The sequence below is a fragment of the Pipra filicauda genome, unplaced genomic scaffold (assembly GCF_003945595.2).
Source record: "Pipra filicauda isolate LSUMZ 115617 unplaced genomic scaffold, ASM394559v2 scaffold204_size1372650_pilon, whole genome shotgun sequence".
NCBI classification, from domain to species: Eukaryota; Metazoa; Chordata; class Aves; order Passeriformes; family Pipridae; genus Pipra; species Pipra filicauda.
In genome coordinates this window covers 103,313-117,396 of record NW_024104315.1, presented here as the reverse complement: position 1 = coordinate 117,396, position 14,084 = coordinate 103,313, and the positions used below count along the sequence as shown (strand labels likewise).

Below are 14,084 nucleotides of genomic sequence, written 5' to 3'. Positions count from 1 at the left end.
GTGTGGCTTTAAATCCCATTAAAAGGGTGTTGTGCTGCAGCTCAGCCCTCGCTCCATTTAACAAATAATTAGAATGACATATTTCAGCAGTGTAACCATCCCCTGCAGCTGCCCTTGTTTAACCTTTGCAGCCCCCAAAGTTGCAATGTTCTGAGCGTTCCCAGGGAAGGGAAGTTTCTAAGGAATGTGCCTTTTTTCCTGGAGCTGGAACGGTTCTTGAAGAACATTTTGGATTTGCAGAGGGTTGGCAAAGCTTGTTCCAAAGCCCTGTTGACCTTGACATGGGCAAGGAGTTGATTGTAGGGAACTCTAGACCATACCAGGCTGTCAGAGGCTGTTTTGAGTCTTTCTCTCCTTGCTGTTCCCTTATCCTTGATTATTTCCTCCTTAAACTGGCATTATTATTCTTTAACGTGTATTTTGTTCTGAGAGAAGGTTTAAAGTTTTAATTACTGTTTATATCACCTGGATTGCTCTAATTTATCTGCTGCTTGCTCAGAATGTTTTACTGCTTTGTTTAGTGGCTTCTGCTTTCTTCCCTGTTATGTATGTGCTCACTGTCAGGGTACTTTTTCAGCATTTTAGGTAATAGCAGACTACTTAAAATGGTGTTTACTTTCTTCTGCTGAGCTCCACTGAACATAAAGCCACTTTTATTCCGGTACTTAGGGGTACCTATTTTAGAAATTTGGTTCCAAGTCTTTCTAAATGTGCTTTGACAGTTTCTGAGCTGGCAGAAAATTGGATGCAGAGAGATTCTGCAATGCAGAGCCCACACGTGTTTCAGGAATTGCAACCTTAGGGAAGTCGGGCTGTGGGAATGCATCGACTGTGAGCCTTTATTTCAAGCAAATAAACAAAATAGTGGAAAAACAAAAGCATGAAAAAAGACTTTTTACTGTAATTTCCAGACTTAAAATATTTATTGCAAAATGGCCAGGGTCAGCAAAATAAAGTTTCAGGAGGATGTGTTGGGGAGGGTTGTCCTTATCTTTCCCATCTGTTATTTATAAAAATGCATCTCATCAGCGCTGGCTTTTCCCACACCATTCAGCAACAGCATTTTTCTCCTCTTTGCAGTGTCTTCAGGCTTCAGATTCTCTGTCCTGCTGAGGGAGATTTAGAGATTTGTGGGGAAAGAAGTGCCCAAAGTTTTGTGCAAGTTTTCTCTTCAGTGATGAGTGAGGAAGTTGTTTCCTTTTGCTTTTCCATTTGGGCACAGTTAGTAGGGGATGCTCTTGCTTTGCTTCCCAAGCTGTGTTTTGTGTGTGCTGTTATGAACACACACATCTGGCTGCTGAACAGTCTGAAGTTAAGGAGGAATCTTATGTTTCCATGTTGATCTCTTGATGCACCTTTGTGAAAAAAAATATTAATAAATTAATTATGCAAAGGGAAAAAAGGTCAAAATAGTGTGCAGAAAGTTGTCTAACAAATCTTTATAGTGCTTTGTGGACCCTTAAAAGACTGGGAAACTTAACTGTTGAGTTACCTGCAAAAAAAAAGGTTCAATCTGAAAATTGAATACCTTTATTTGGTTCTAAGCAGTGTCAGACACGCAGATATCACCCTTGTCTTTGCCTCTGCTGCAAAGAGCAGCACAGCTGGGGGAGGATGAGTTTTTTGGGGTGTTGCCCTGACAAAGCCCTGTGGAAGTGAGTGGTCCCAGCATCCCTGTGCCCCTTCAGGGACAACTGGTGGGCTCCAGCTGCCACCAGTCCCATCACTACTTGGGCTCTTTTTTTAGTGTGTGTGTTTCCTAAGTGAACATCTGCTCACTAGAAATTGCATAAAACTAAAGGTCTTTCTGAGCCATCACCCAAGCTGGGACCATCTTTGTCAGACTGTTTTTCCTTGTTGTTTTGAGGTTGTACTGCTAAAAATTACTGTTGCTTTCTTTGGACTTAATATTTGATGTCTATCAATTATGGGGTTCTGATTACATTTTCAGAAGTTTTGTTTAGGTGCCAAATTGCCCTGATTAGTTCAGGCTCTCAGCTTCCTTAAATAGCAGCTGTGGTGCTGATAATTCCTGAGTTTTGGAGATAGGACGAGAGGTGGAACAGGCTGTGAAAAGTAACACAAAGCTCTTCAAGTCGTGACCTTGTTAAGAAATGCTCTCCCTTGGGCAGCCCCACATATCCCAAAAAGCATTTGTGTACAGCCTGGGAACAGGGATGGAAACAAAAGCCACTACACAGGATGAGCCAAAGCAGCCACACTGATGAAGATGTGGCATAGTCTGTGGGCCTGGAATGTGCTGGACAAGTATGAAAGGAAATTTTCTGTGTTTTCCTGACTTTTGTGCCATCCTTTGCCTCATTAACTTCCTGGAGCAGGGAGTCTCAGTGCTGAAGTCATATTTGCATGTTAATGAGCTGCAGTCACACAGACATATTAATGTCTGAGTGTGCATATGCATATTTTAGAAGGGAATTTAACCCCAAAGATCCCCTCACGTTTTACAGTGGTGTTGGGTTTTAAACTGGGCTTAAACCACAACTAAGCACCACGAGGCCACTCGCTCACCTCACCCCCACTCCGGTGCAGTGGGGAGGAGAATCAAAAATAACACTTGTAGGTTGAGATAGGAGTGGTTTAATAAATGAAACAAGGTAAAAAAGTGTAGTAAGAGTAAATTATAATAATGATAATGAAAAGTTCAAGTGATGTGCAGTAAAATTGCTCATCACCCACTGAACGATGCCAGACCTCGTCCCCCAACCCCAATCTGCCCCTTTCAGGTGATTCTCCTAGTTTATATATTTATATATATAAATATATAATATTTATATATGACTGGAATATCCCTGTGGCCAGTTTGGGTCACCTGTCCTGGCTGTTCTCCCTTCTATCTTTTTTTTTTTTCTGTGCTCCTCCTCACTGACAGAGCCTGAGACACAAAAAAAGTCCTTGACTTTGGATAAACACCACTTGGCAACAAGCAAAGCATTGGTGTGTTCTCAACATTATTCTCTTCCTGAATCCAAACCACAGCACTGCACCAGCTACTGAGGGCAGATTAACTCTATCCCAGCCAAACCCAGGACAGACAGAAGACAAAAAAAGAACCTTTTGTAGCTTTTTGGAAGTGTTTCTGCTCTGCTGTGGGTGTGATTGGGGTCTGCCTTGCTCTCCTGCCCTCCCTGATCTCCATCTCAGCTTTTCTTTGGATGTTTTGCTTTCTGCCTTCTGCTTGTTCTTGCTGTTTAAAAAGGAAGATCTGTGCTCACAACAAATAAACCAGCCTACAAGACAGCCCTTCTTTTTCTCTTAGTGAGCACCATGTAAACACAGTGTCTTCACTAAATGAATTTGTCCTGTAGCTCTGTAATAATGCTGCTGTTTCTACAAGTTTTGTCAGAGAGGAAGTGCTGTTGCAGCTCAAACACAGACTCTTAGTGTTTGTTTTACCCTGATTTGAATGAATAAGGAAACACTGTTCTTTCTCTCTGCTAAATTGGCTTTATAGTGAACCCCCCAGCTGTGTAAACCTCTGTTTTCTAATAGGTTAAATGGGCTGCACAAAGATTACTGGAATTTTTTTGGTGGAATGTGGAAGGTGATCCTGAAGGTTAGAAGTCCCTCTGTTGCTCCCTCAAGAGTGGTTTGTAGGTCACTCTGCAATTCCAGTGCTTGTCTACACCCCACTGTGTGAAAAACTGGAGTTTCACAGTGCTCCAGGTATCCAGAATTTAGATATTTGCCCAATTACCTCTCACAGCTTGAAAAGTAAGAGGAATTAATATGGAGAAGCCCACATGTGCAAAGTTTATTCCTTATTTCAGCTGTAAGAACAGGGGTTAAGTGGGTTTTATGGGTGGGATTTTGACCAGCTGTCAGTGCAGGGGAGCCTGTCACTGGTGTCGTGGTATCCCAGCAACACCCACCCTTAATTCCTCAAATCCAGGAGCAGCAGAATATTTTTCAGTATCAAAGTTATATTTTTGAATAAGGTGGAGTAAAAGCATCGCTTCACCTCTTATCTCCTGAAAAATGCCTTTTTTAAATGGGTGAAGATGCACATGATGGCAGAAGTCAGAAAACAAAGAGAAATATCTCTGTAGAGCTTATATTCAATGCAGGTTTGTTGGGAGGGGTTTTTGTGGTTGTGGGTTTTTTTTCCCCAAAACTGTTTTTTACAGGAAAATATTCTTAGAAATGCCTGTCCAGGCATTCTTTCTCCTTTTGTCACATGCTGATACAGCATAACCAATACCTCAGCAGTGGTCTAGAACAGAATATTTAGAGCATGGCTATGTAATTCATGGGCAGAAAGACCAATATATAGTCAAATATTTTCCATCGTGAGGCACAAAAATCGCCATCATTTCTATCAATATATTCCAATGAAATCAGACATTTGAGTCTGTTAAAAATTAAAACTCAAATTCATAGGAAGGAGGAGTATTCACAGGCCTGTTTGAACTCCTGCTTCTATCCAAGCAGCTGTAGGTTACATAGAAAAGAAATTCAGCTAATTTCATGTCTGAATATAAATAATGAAAGCCAGAAGAACTGTTGTACATATTAAATGATGGTCTCCTATAAACGGTGCCGCAGTTCAATTTGTTCAGCATTTTTTTCCCGGTGCCGTGTAGTTCCCACGGCTGGTGCTTTGATGTTACTGGGCAGCTGCAAAATGATTAATCTGTTGCAGCCCCATAATTAATTAATTTATATTTTGGTCAGTTCTGCAGCGCTTTGCATTTCTGGCCCCGACTGCCTAATTAATGTTTGCACAGCGCTCGGAGCAGACGGAGCAGGGAATGGCTCCTGTTGATGCAACTGCTCCTCAAACACGACCCAGCCCTTGGTGTGGTGCTGGAGAAGGGTTTGCTGAGCAGATCTTGCCTTTAATACTTGAGTTGGGTTTTTTTTCTGATTATTCCAGAGGGGTTTTTTGTTCATTTCAAACTCCTGTATTTAGGAAGGGATGTGGTCCCCCCCAGCCCTCTGCTCCTCATCCTGCCTGCACCATCTTGTGGGGAGGTGACATTGGCCATGGGTGAGCAGGTCATAGACCCATTTCTCCTTTAATGGGGATAATCAGGATGACAGATGGGGCAGGACAGGGCACATCCTATTGCCAAGAAGCTGGCTCCATCCTCTTGGCACTGCCCCTCGGCTATTTATAAATACTGACAAGAGCCCTCTCAGTCATCTCTTCTCCAGGCTCTCAGGCTCATGGTGGGTTCTTGGGGCTCTCCTGTGCAGGGCCAGGAGCAGAACTTAATAATCCCTGTGGGCCCATTCCAGCTCAGGATATTCTGTGGTTGCAGACTAAACAAGCCCAGCTCCCTCAGCCTGTCCCCATAAGGGAGATGCTCCTGTTCCCTCTTCATCACCTTAGTGCTCCATTGGGCTCCCTCAGGAGCTCCACGTCTCTCTTGTGCTGGGGAGCCCAGAATTGGACACAAAACTGCTTGTGAACCCTCACCAGGGCTGAGCAGAGGGGCAGGATCACCTGCTGTGACCTGCTGGCAGTGCTGTCCCTCCTGTATCCCAGGATACCATTGACCTTCTCAGGCCACAGGGCACACATGGACAGCTCATACGTGTCCTTGGGCCTGAGTTATGGTTACTGTGAGCAAATGACCCCATCTACAGAGGTTTCAGGCTTGACTTAAACATCCTGATCTCCAGAGGCTTCAGGGGATGAGGTCTGTGCAATCACCACTCTGCCCAGGGCCAGCTGAAAATGCCATTGTCATTGTAACAGCTTCACGTCAGAGTTCTCCCCAGGATCCCTAAAAACTCTGCCTGTCCCCCAGCAGTGGGTGCTGAGGTTGTGGGTGACACCCCACCACGCTGTGCTGGCTGGAGTTACAGCTTTCCACTGAAAACTGGATTTTTGACACCATCTGACCTCACTGGCCAGACAGACACACAGCTGGAGGTTCTTGGTTGTTGGTCTTCCCTCAGGAAAGTTTTTAAAAGCCGCTTAAAAGTGTTCAGTAAATTAGCAATAAAAGGTGGTGCTAAACAGGTACTCCAGCTGAGAGCTTTGGATGGGCATTTTCTGGAATAAAAGGCATTTTCTGGAATACAAGGCTGCTCTCAGTGGCAGCTGGGGCAGGAGAGGACAGTGGAAGGTGGGGTGGGGTGAAAACACAGGTCACTTGTGCAGGGAACAGCCTTTGCTATGGAAAATTGAGTGGATTTTAAAAATTTCTTGGTTTTGTTCATTTGCTGGGATTGTCTGGATTCTGGTATGACATTAAATCCCCTAAGCCTGGTAACCATTGGTTGAATTCAATCTGTATGCCAAGCAACATTACCACCAGTTGGAAAGTAGTAATAATAATTAATAGTGATAATAACTAATAATAATGTGGGTTTATATATCAAGGCACAGAGGTTTGAAGCCAGAGGACTTGTAATTCTAGTGTGGGGCAGCTGAAGCTGGAGATTGAAAGGGAATGGTTTAAACTAGGGGAGAAAAAAGAGTAAATGGGGGAAAAACTCAGAAGGGAAGAATTGTTGGAGCTGAGAGCGCACTGGGATAAGAAAGATTAAATCTGAAGTGGACAAAAACTCATTTAAACTGAAACCAGAAGACTTTTAGGTGCCAAAGTGGGATTCTACAGGATCACTCAGCTGTACATGGGTGGAAAGGAGAGCTAAGAAAATGTAATTTATGCTTATTTGGGGGTTATGTGGCAAGTTTTCCTGTGATTGCAGAGGGTTGGACTCAGCCTCACCAGAGGTCTGTGCCCATTTTATGTTCCTGATCTGTCAGCAGGTGGGACCTGACTGATTTAGGCTATAATTTCTCAAATTATAAAGTTAGAGACCATATCAATGCCATTTTCTCATTTCTCTTTTCTGTGCAGATGATTAGGTATATTATGTTTTTCTCATAAGTCCATCTGGGCAAGTTTAATTACATCTTTCTCAAAAGTTATGGAGGTGAGATGATGCACTTTAAATAAAACAGAGACTGTGCAGACATTTTTATCAGCAGATGTTCCAAGTATCTGGCTGTGTATTGATCCCCTGTGTGTTTTATATGATGCTTCTTTTCAATTTAGCTCCTTTGCATTTGAATTAATGTGTAGATATTGAAATTAAATCTCATTTAGGGAGTCACAGAAATACCTACTTTTCCATACATCTATCAAATTAGGGAGAATATGGACCCAAACCACTTATTTATTACCAATAAAAATGGAATTTTATGGCAAAATTTGAGGTGATTAGTCTGTTGCTTTAGAGGCAAAATACTTCACGATGCTTAGAAAATCTAAATATTGTTGAAGAGGGACTTAATTTTGTAATACCTTTGTGGTCTTTGAGGAGAACAAGAGGTAAGAGATGTGGTGCCAAGTGAAATCTGCTGGACCAGGCACCAGGGCTTGGAGCTTGTGTTTGCTGCTGGTTGTCTTCAGTTGCTGGGGAAAGTCTGGCTTAACTAGTCCAAAAACTAGTCCAAATTAAATCCTGTGTAAGGATGTGATCCCCTGATACTTCCCTGTGTAGGCACAAAATTTCCATCCCTTCTCTCCCCACTTTTGTGGGGATTTTTGTCATCTAGAGCAGCACAGGAATGGGGGAACAACTTCCCACTCAGACTTTTGGGGTTAAATCTCTTGGTTTTGCCTCCTGCCCCTCCCCTTGTGCAGTGGAGCATTAACTGGCTCAAAATGATGTTGGCAGAGATCATCATTACTTGGATAAAGGTCTTCCAGCTAAGCAGCAATCAAGGGAGATCATCCAAACGGAATAAAAGGGGAAAGGGTCAATTCAACCTCGAGAATTATAGTACTGTAAATTTGGGCAATAACAGAATTAGGCTTTACTGACATATAAATGAGTACATGGGCTGGCAGAGCATTGCTGGCTGATGTTTTCCACACAGCAAATGTGACTTTTCACCACCTCTGCAGGTTTTTGTAGGGTCCCTCCTAGAAATTCCTGTTCCCTTCTGCAGCCAGGCACTGGTTGTCAAAAGTGCTCCAGGTCTTACAGGATTTGGGCCATTAAATAGAACAGATGCTGGTGTATTTTTGCAAGTTTGTGCTCAAAGTCAGTCTGTGGCAAATAAGTGACTGCTCCAACAAATACTCTTTTAATGAATAGAGCACAGAATGCTGTGGTGCAGCTCGTTCATCTGAGCATTGTTTAATGCTGCTTTATTGAAGCATTTGTCAAATGCTGTCACAGGCTGTGCTCTGAAATTAAGGATATGCTCATGACAGCCCTGCACTGACTCATTATTGCAAGTTTTAGAAAAGATTTCCTGTGTATTATGATGAAAAAAAGCAAAACTTCCACATTACCCCTTCAGTGCTCGTTTGTTTTTCTTTCTGTATTTGGATTTTTTTTTCTGCAATAAGATATAGGTATTTAACTTCATAAATCAGGCTAAGACACGATTGTTAAATAGCCTATATCATATTAATTAGGCTGTGAAGCAAGGCAAGCATTACAACCATTTATAATGGAGTACTGGAGAAGTTGCTAATCAATGAAACAGGCAACTAATTAGGCAGGCAGCAGTCAGCATCTTCATCTGAAGCTGGTGACTTTAAACTTCATTAAACTTTCCAGGTGTGGGGGAAAGTATGAAAAATAGAGCTATTTTAATATGTTGATGCATCTTAATTCCACTTTTCTGAGTTTGAATGCCTGAAGATTGCATCTGTTTTAAGGGATATTGTCATTTATAAAACATCCCATGTTTGTGTTGCACAGCTGGAAAGAAAATAAGCAGTTTGTGTGGAAAAGCTTTGTTTGAGTTTGTCCAGTGCTTGTTGAGTAGAGCATCAATTTATGCCTAAAATTCCTGCTATGGCATCTTTTAATTCATACCTTCTAAGCCTTCATAGTTTCCAGGTACATCCCTGACAAAGTTCTGAATGTTATCCTTGTTTTTACTTTTTTAACAGGGATAATGTAATGGCTGCTCAGTGAGACTGGGAAGAATAAATTCTCTCTGCCCCTCCGAGCTCTGTGTGTGTGTCAGCAGATGACAGGAGATGCTCACTGAGAGCCAGATCAAGCTTTATTCCTGGAGCATTCACTCTCCTTCTGTTTTTATATGGTCCACATGAAATGGCATTTTCTGAGAGTTCACACTGTGTGGACTTTGCTAGGAGACACCTGAAGAGGGACTTGAAAGAAGGCAGGTTTCTGCTTGGGCTTTGTGGGCTATGAAGGCAGGGAGTAATGCAGGAGATAAAAGGGGGCTGGAAGCAGCTGGATGGGCAGGTGGAATGAAGATGAGAAATATGCACTTCCTCAGCAACGGAAAAACTGTTTCCAAATACTTTGTGTCCAGTAACCTGCATCAAATTGTATTTTATATATGGATTATATGTGATAAAAGTGACAGCACCGTTGTATTTTTGAGTTTTACTGCTGAAGTCCAGGTTGGGGTGGTTTGGCACTAACTGGATGTGTGATGTTCTTTTGCCTCTCCCAGTTGTCCTGATTTTGTGATCCCTTTGGGTGCAGATCCAGTGCCTGTGGTGTGTCAGTGGTTCCAACCTGCTTTTTGGTGGATGCACAAGTGCCCTGTGACCAAACCCACAGAAAGGCAGCACAGGCAGCTCTGAAATCATAAACATTATTGAAAGGGATGATACTTACTGACAATTAAAGCTAAAAAGGCAGGAAGAAAGGCTTAAAGAGAGACAAGCTTTGGTCTTGTGGTTTTCTTCTTGAGGGAAAGAAGAATCTTTGAAAGAGTCAGAGATGTGGGAGCACAGCTCAGGCAGAGGAGTGTTATATCTGCCAGTGCAGAAATGGTGACTAACATGACAGGGCTGAAAGAATAATTGAAACAGCCTCCCAAAAATATCTCTTATGGACCTCAAAATGGGGAGAGTTGGAGCGGGGAGGGCTTGATAGGGGCAACCTGAGGGGTCCAGCTGTAACCAGGGCAGAGGGTGAGAGCGAGCTGGGAGATGCTTTTGCCACTCTGTGTGTGTGTGTGTGTGTTTGCATGTGTTTGGTTTCTTCGGTCCCTGTGGGTTGGGAACATTGAAGCACTTGAGGAGAGAAAACAAGTGTGAAAGGCAGCACAGCACATAATCAAACTGTTACTGCAATATGTGCTCCTCCACTGGAAGAAAAGCTCCCTCGTAGCAATATCGAGATGATGCCTCTTGTGAGTCAGGAAGCCCAGCTGGGATTCTTGAGTCAAGTGGCCAAGAACAGTTACCAGCAATGGCTGCATCTCATTCTATAAACTGAAAAAACTGTGCTGATTCTTGGGTTTTCATGTACTGGATTCCCCACCCCCTTTCCAGAGAGGGAGGACAGGCACTGGCTCCTTATTAACCTCACTAATGTGAGCTGCTCACTTCAAAATATGATAATGGATTTCCAGCATCTGCAAGGCGTTGCCTTTTCTTACTTACAAGCTCTAAATAACCTGGTACATACTATGAAACCTGTGTCCTCTTTTCCCTTAGAGAAAAGCAGAGGTTCCCTGTGTATTTTCTCACTTGTAATATCCTCATGATAACTCTGTTCAGAGAACTATTTGCTAAATAATCTGCATAGAATTTCCCCAAATTTATTAATACTGATTTTGCTTCATTCAGTTTTACAGTCACATTTCTTGATCTCTCCTGCATTCCTACACAAACTTGCATGCTTGCTTTTTTTTCTTGGATTTTGTTGATGTATGAGGATAGAATATGGAAGTTATTCCCTAAAGAAAGGCAATGGAGAGATGTGCCATCAGTTAGTGGGAGGAGGGAGACCCTACTGCTTTCCCATGTAAATTATGTGAGTCCTGGAAGGAAGCCAGGCATTCATTTTGTTAAAATGGGGTTTGATAATTGAAACTAATTTAACATCGACCCCATTAAGTTGCATTTTATTGCTCATTTAATATGCCTGTCTCACGAGCTCCCAGGACTAGGAAGCGGCTTTGGAATGGGAGTTTCTAATTCATCCGAGCTCCAGCCACGCAGGTGACCATGGAGTTTGCCCTGTAGGATCAGCAGCAGTGCTGTGCCCCTGGTCAGGGAGGTGTCTCTGTGCAGAGCTGTGGATCAGGAGTGCTTGGGATCAGCACTGAGGATCAGGAGTGAGTTGAGCTGAACAGCTCGAGTTTGGGCAGGTTTGCTGGGGAAAGATGCTTTGTCTGGAAGGCAGCCTTGTGGATGGTCCAGCATCACCTCTGCAGCCCGTCAGAGCCTTCCTGGTCGCTCCCTGCAGGGTCCTGCCTCCCCTCTGCTGCTTGGGAAAGAACAGGTTTGTCAGAGCTGAAAAATAACCCCAGTCCTCCAATAGTGCAGCTCAAAATCATGGAATCATTAGGGTTGGAAGGGACCTTAAAGCTCATCTTGTTCCACCCCCTGCCATGGGTAGGGACACCTTCCACCAGCCCAGGTTGCTCCAAACCCCGTCCAACCTGGCCTTGAACTCTTCTAGGGATAGAGCAGCCACAGCTTCTCTGGGCAACCTAATTTTGAACACATATATTGACTTCTGTCAAAAATGCCCGTTAAAATCAGCTAAGGAACTCGCTCCATGTGCTTTAATTACCCAGCATCTCCATGTTCTGCTGTCCTGCTCCTGGTTTCCTCTGTCCTACTGGTCCTGTCACGTGATTCCTGTATTTCACCACTAAATCTTTTCTGCAGCTTATGAATCGTTAAATAACTTCATAATTGGTTATCACCCCTTCAGTGCTAATTGCAGCGAGGCTCTAGGTGATGGTTGCACAAACACAGTTGTATTTATCAAAACATCACCGAGCAAAAAAAGATTTCAAAGGAGGGGAAGGCACAGACATGTGCAAACAGCCGTGATGGATGTTTGTTTACAAACATGTTCTGCTCTGCAGTCGGGGCTGCAGGAGCAGCGGGGGAGTGATGAATTGCTGGAGCTTTCCCTGGGGAAATGGCAGCAGGAGAGAAGCAGTAAGAGTGTGCCTGGGTTACATCAGGGGCCCTGGGGACAGGGAGGCACCGAGCTGGCCACCAGCATCCACCTGGGAATGCCGCAATTCCAACCCAAGGTGCTGGAAAGGGAAGTGGAGTTAAAAGGTGCAACTTATTCCACTACACATTTAGTGCAGTCTGGGTGGGAGTGTGTAGAACTATTCAAAATTTTAAAGTGTCTGAAAAGCACTAGAAGAGTCCAGCAGGAGTTGGACTTCAGTGATCTTTGTGGGTCCCTCACAGCTCAGGATGTGATTCTGGGCCGTTTTAGATGCTGCTTCATGATCCAGACCATGTTTAAAGCACATGGGTGATGTCTCCTTGTTCAATGTACCTGTGTGCAAAAGAATAGAGTAGAAAATGAGTGTTCTCTCACAGTTGTCCCTCACCATGAAATAGCAACGTTTGACAGGTATTGCTCAACATTAAAATTACAAATTAAAATTTAAAATTAAACCACTTCAGGGTGCAGGAAAGGGGGTACTCTGCTGTTACACTGATGAAGGATTTAGGGTTCATTTGTAAAACCAAAATGCTTTGTTGGCAAGAGTGGACACAAGGAATTGGGTGATCTTGGAGCTGAATTGCTGGGTCTTCTCACCATCCAGTTCCAGCTCCCTCCATGGCAGGGACACCTTCCACTAGAGCAGGTTGCTCAGAGGTTGGACAGCTAGGAAAAGTCAGGAACTGCCTAACCAAGCTGAATAAGAAGAGCACAGGAGACCTGGAATCTGGGGCAGAGAAATCTTCTCCATAGCTCTTGAGTACTGGTAGTTATTCCTGGAACAAGGATGTTCTCTTGATGTCACTGCAGGCATTAATGGTGTGGTTGCTGTTTCTCCTTAATTTCTTTGGGTGGGGTCGAATCGAACTTTTAAAACGTTATTGGAAGTCACGATTTCAGTTCGTTCCTGCACAGAAACTCAGGTGTGGTTGTGCTGTTTTTGAAACCTGCTGGCTGGGTAGAAAATGTGCTTATGGTGTTGGTTTCTCTGGGTGGTACAAGCAGAATGTGCCCGTCAGTGTTTTGCAGGATTGATTTGTGAAAGGTTGTTATCCTGTGAGGTCTTACACGTTGGAGTCAGCACTGGCATTCACAGCTCTTACAAGGTGTTGTGTTTAAAACACTTTTTTCATTGTAACTTTCTTTAAAGTGACATCCAATTACTGGTAAAACTGAACCACCCCTTCTTGTTTTTCAGTGTAGACGTTCTCTGGCGTTTTACTGCTTCCTTCTGAAAGCATTTAGGAGAAGAATGAAAATACAGCAGTTAGCGAGGATTTTGGCATTTAAGAGATGTCATAACATAGGTTTGGAAAAAAAAAACGCCACCAACAAACAGATTTTTAACGTGTGTCAGCTGATAAAATGTGTCAGTCCGAATCAGTGAGATGACAAGGGCAAAGATATTCATGTGCTTAACAATTAAGAGATTCTGGAAAAACTAGTATCCTGAAGGAAAGCTGAGTCGAAAAGGCTGAAGCTTTGCATTAAGGTTTGTTTCTCTGGTTTAATTGTCTTTGGTTTTTTGGGAAGGAAATTGAATTGTGGCACCTGGAAGTGGTGCAGTGAGCAGAGGGGCTCTGGGAGTCAAGTTGTGGTGGCTGTGGGGCAGCTCCATGTTTCTTATTCTCTGGATCTCAGTTTTAGTGCTGTTTACTCCAGATTGTTTTAAGATGCCCAATTGTGAATCAAGGAACCAGAGTTGTGTGACAAAATTCAGTGTACATTCAGAGAAAAGGAGTTATTGGGATCCTTTATCAGGGATGGCACATGGACACTAATTATGGTCTCAGCTATTCTGTATCTTAATCAATTCCAGTGATCTCATTTATAATTTTTCCTCTTCCCGACAAGTAGCTATTCAAAGAAATAAATTGGCTATCTGTGTAATTTGCTTCTCGGACACAAAAGGCTCCCGAATTAACAGGCTTTTTTCCCCCCTGGAGAAATCTTCCTCACTGCAGTGTGGGGTTCTGCTAATTATCCCTTTGTCCCTTTTTGTTTTCTAAAGGTGGCAGAGGAAGCTGCAGGGGCTCAGTGTGAGCAGCAGCAGGTGCCCAGTGACCACTGGTGGCTGTCTGGTGCCACCCCAGCCTGCAGAGCCAGAGCTCCTGATTTTCTGGGGCCAGGCATGTCCATAAGTCTGGACCAACTCAAAAAAGTGAGGATTTGAGGCC

General features: G+C 43.4%; 1 protein-coding gene across 1 annotated transcript in view; it reads left to right on the top strand.

The window, feature by feature from the left end:
- Window positions 1–14,084, top strand: part of LOC113999997 (contactin-4-like) — a 234,158-nt gene that overhangs the window by 147,460 nt on the left and 72,614 nt on the right. The gene's annotated exons all lie outside the window — the stretch shown is intronic.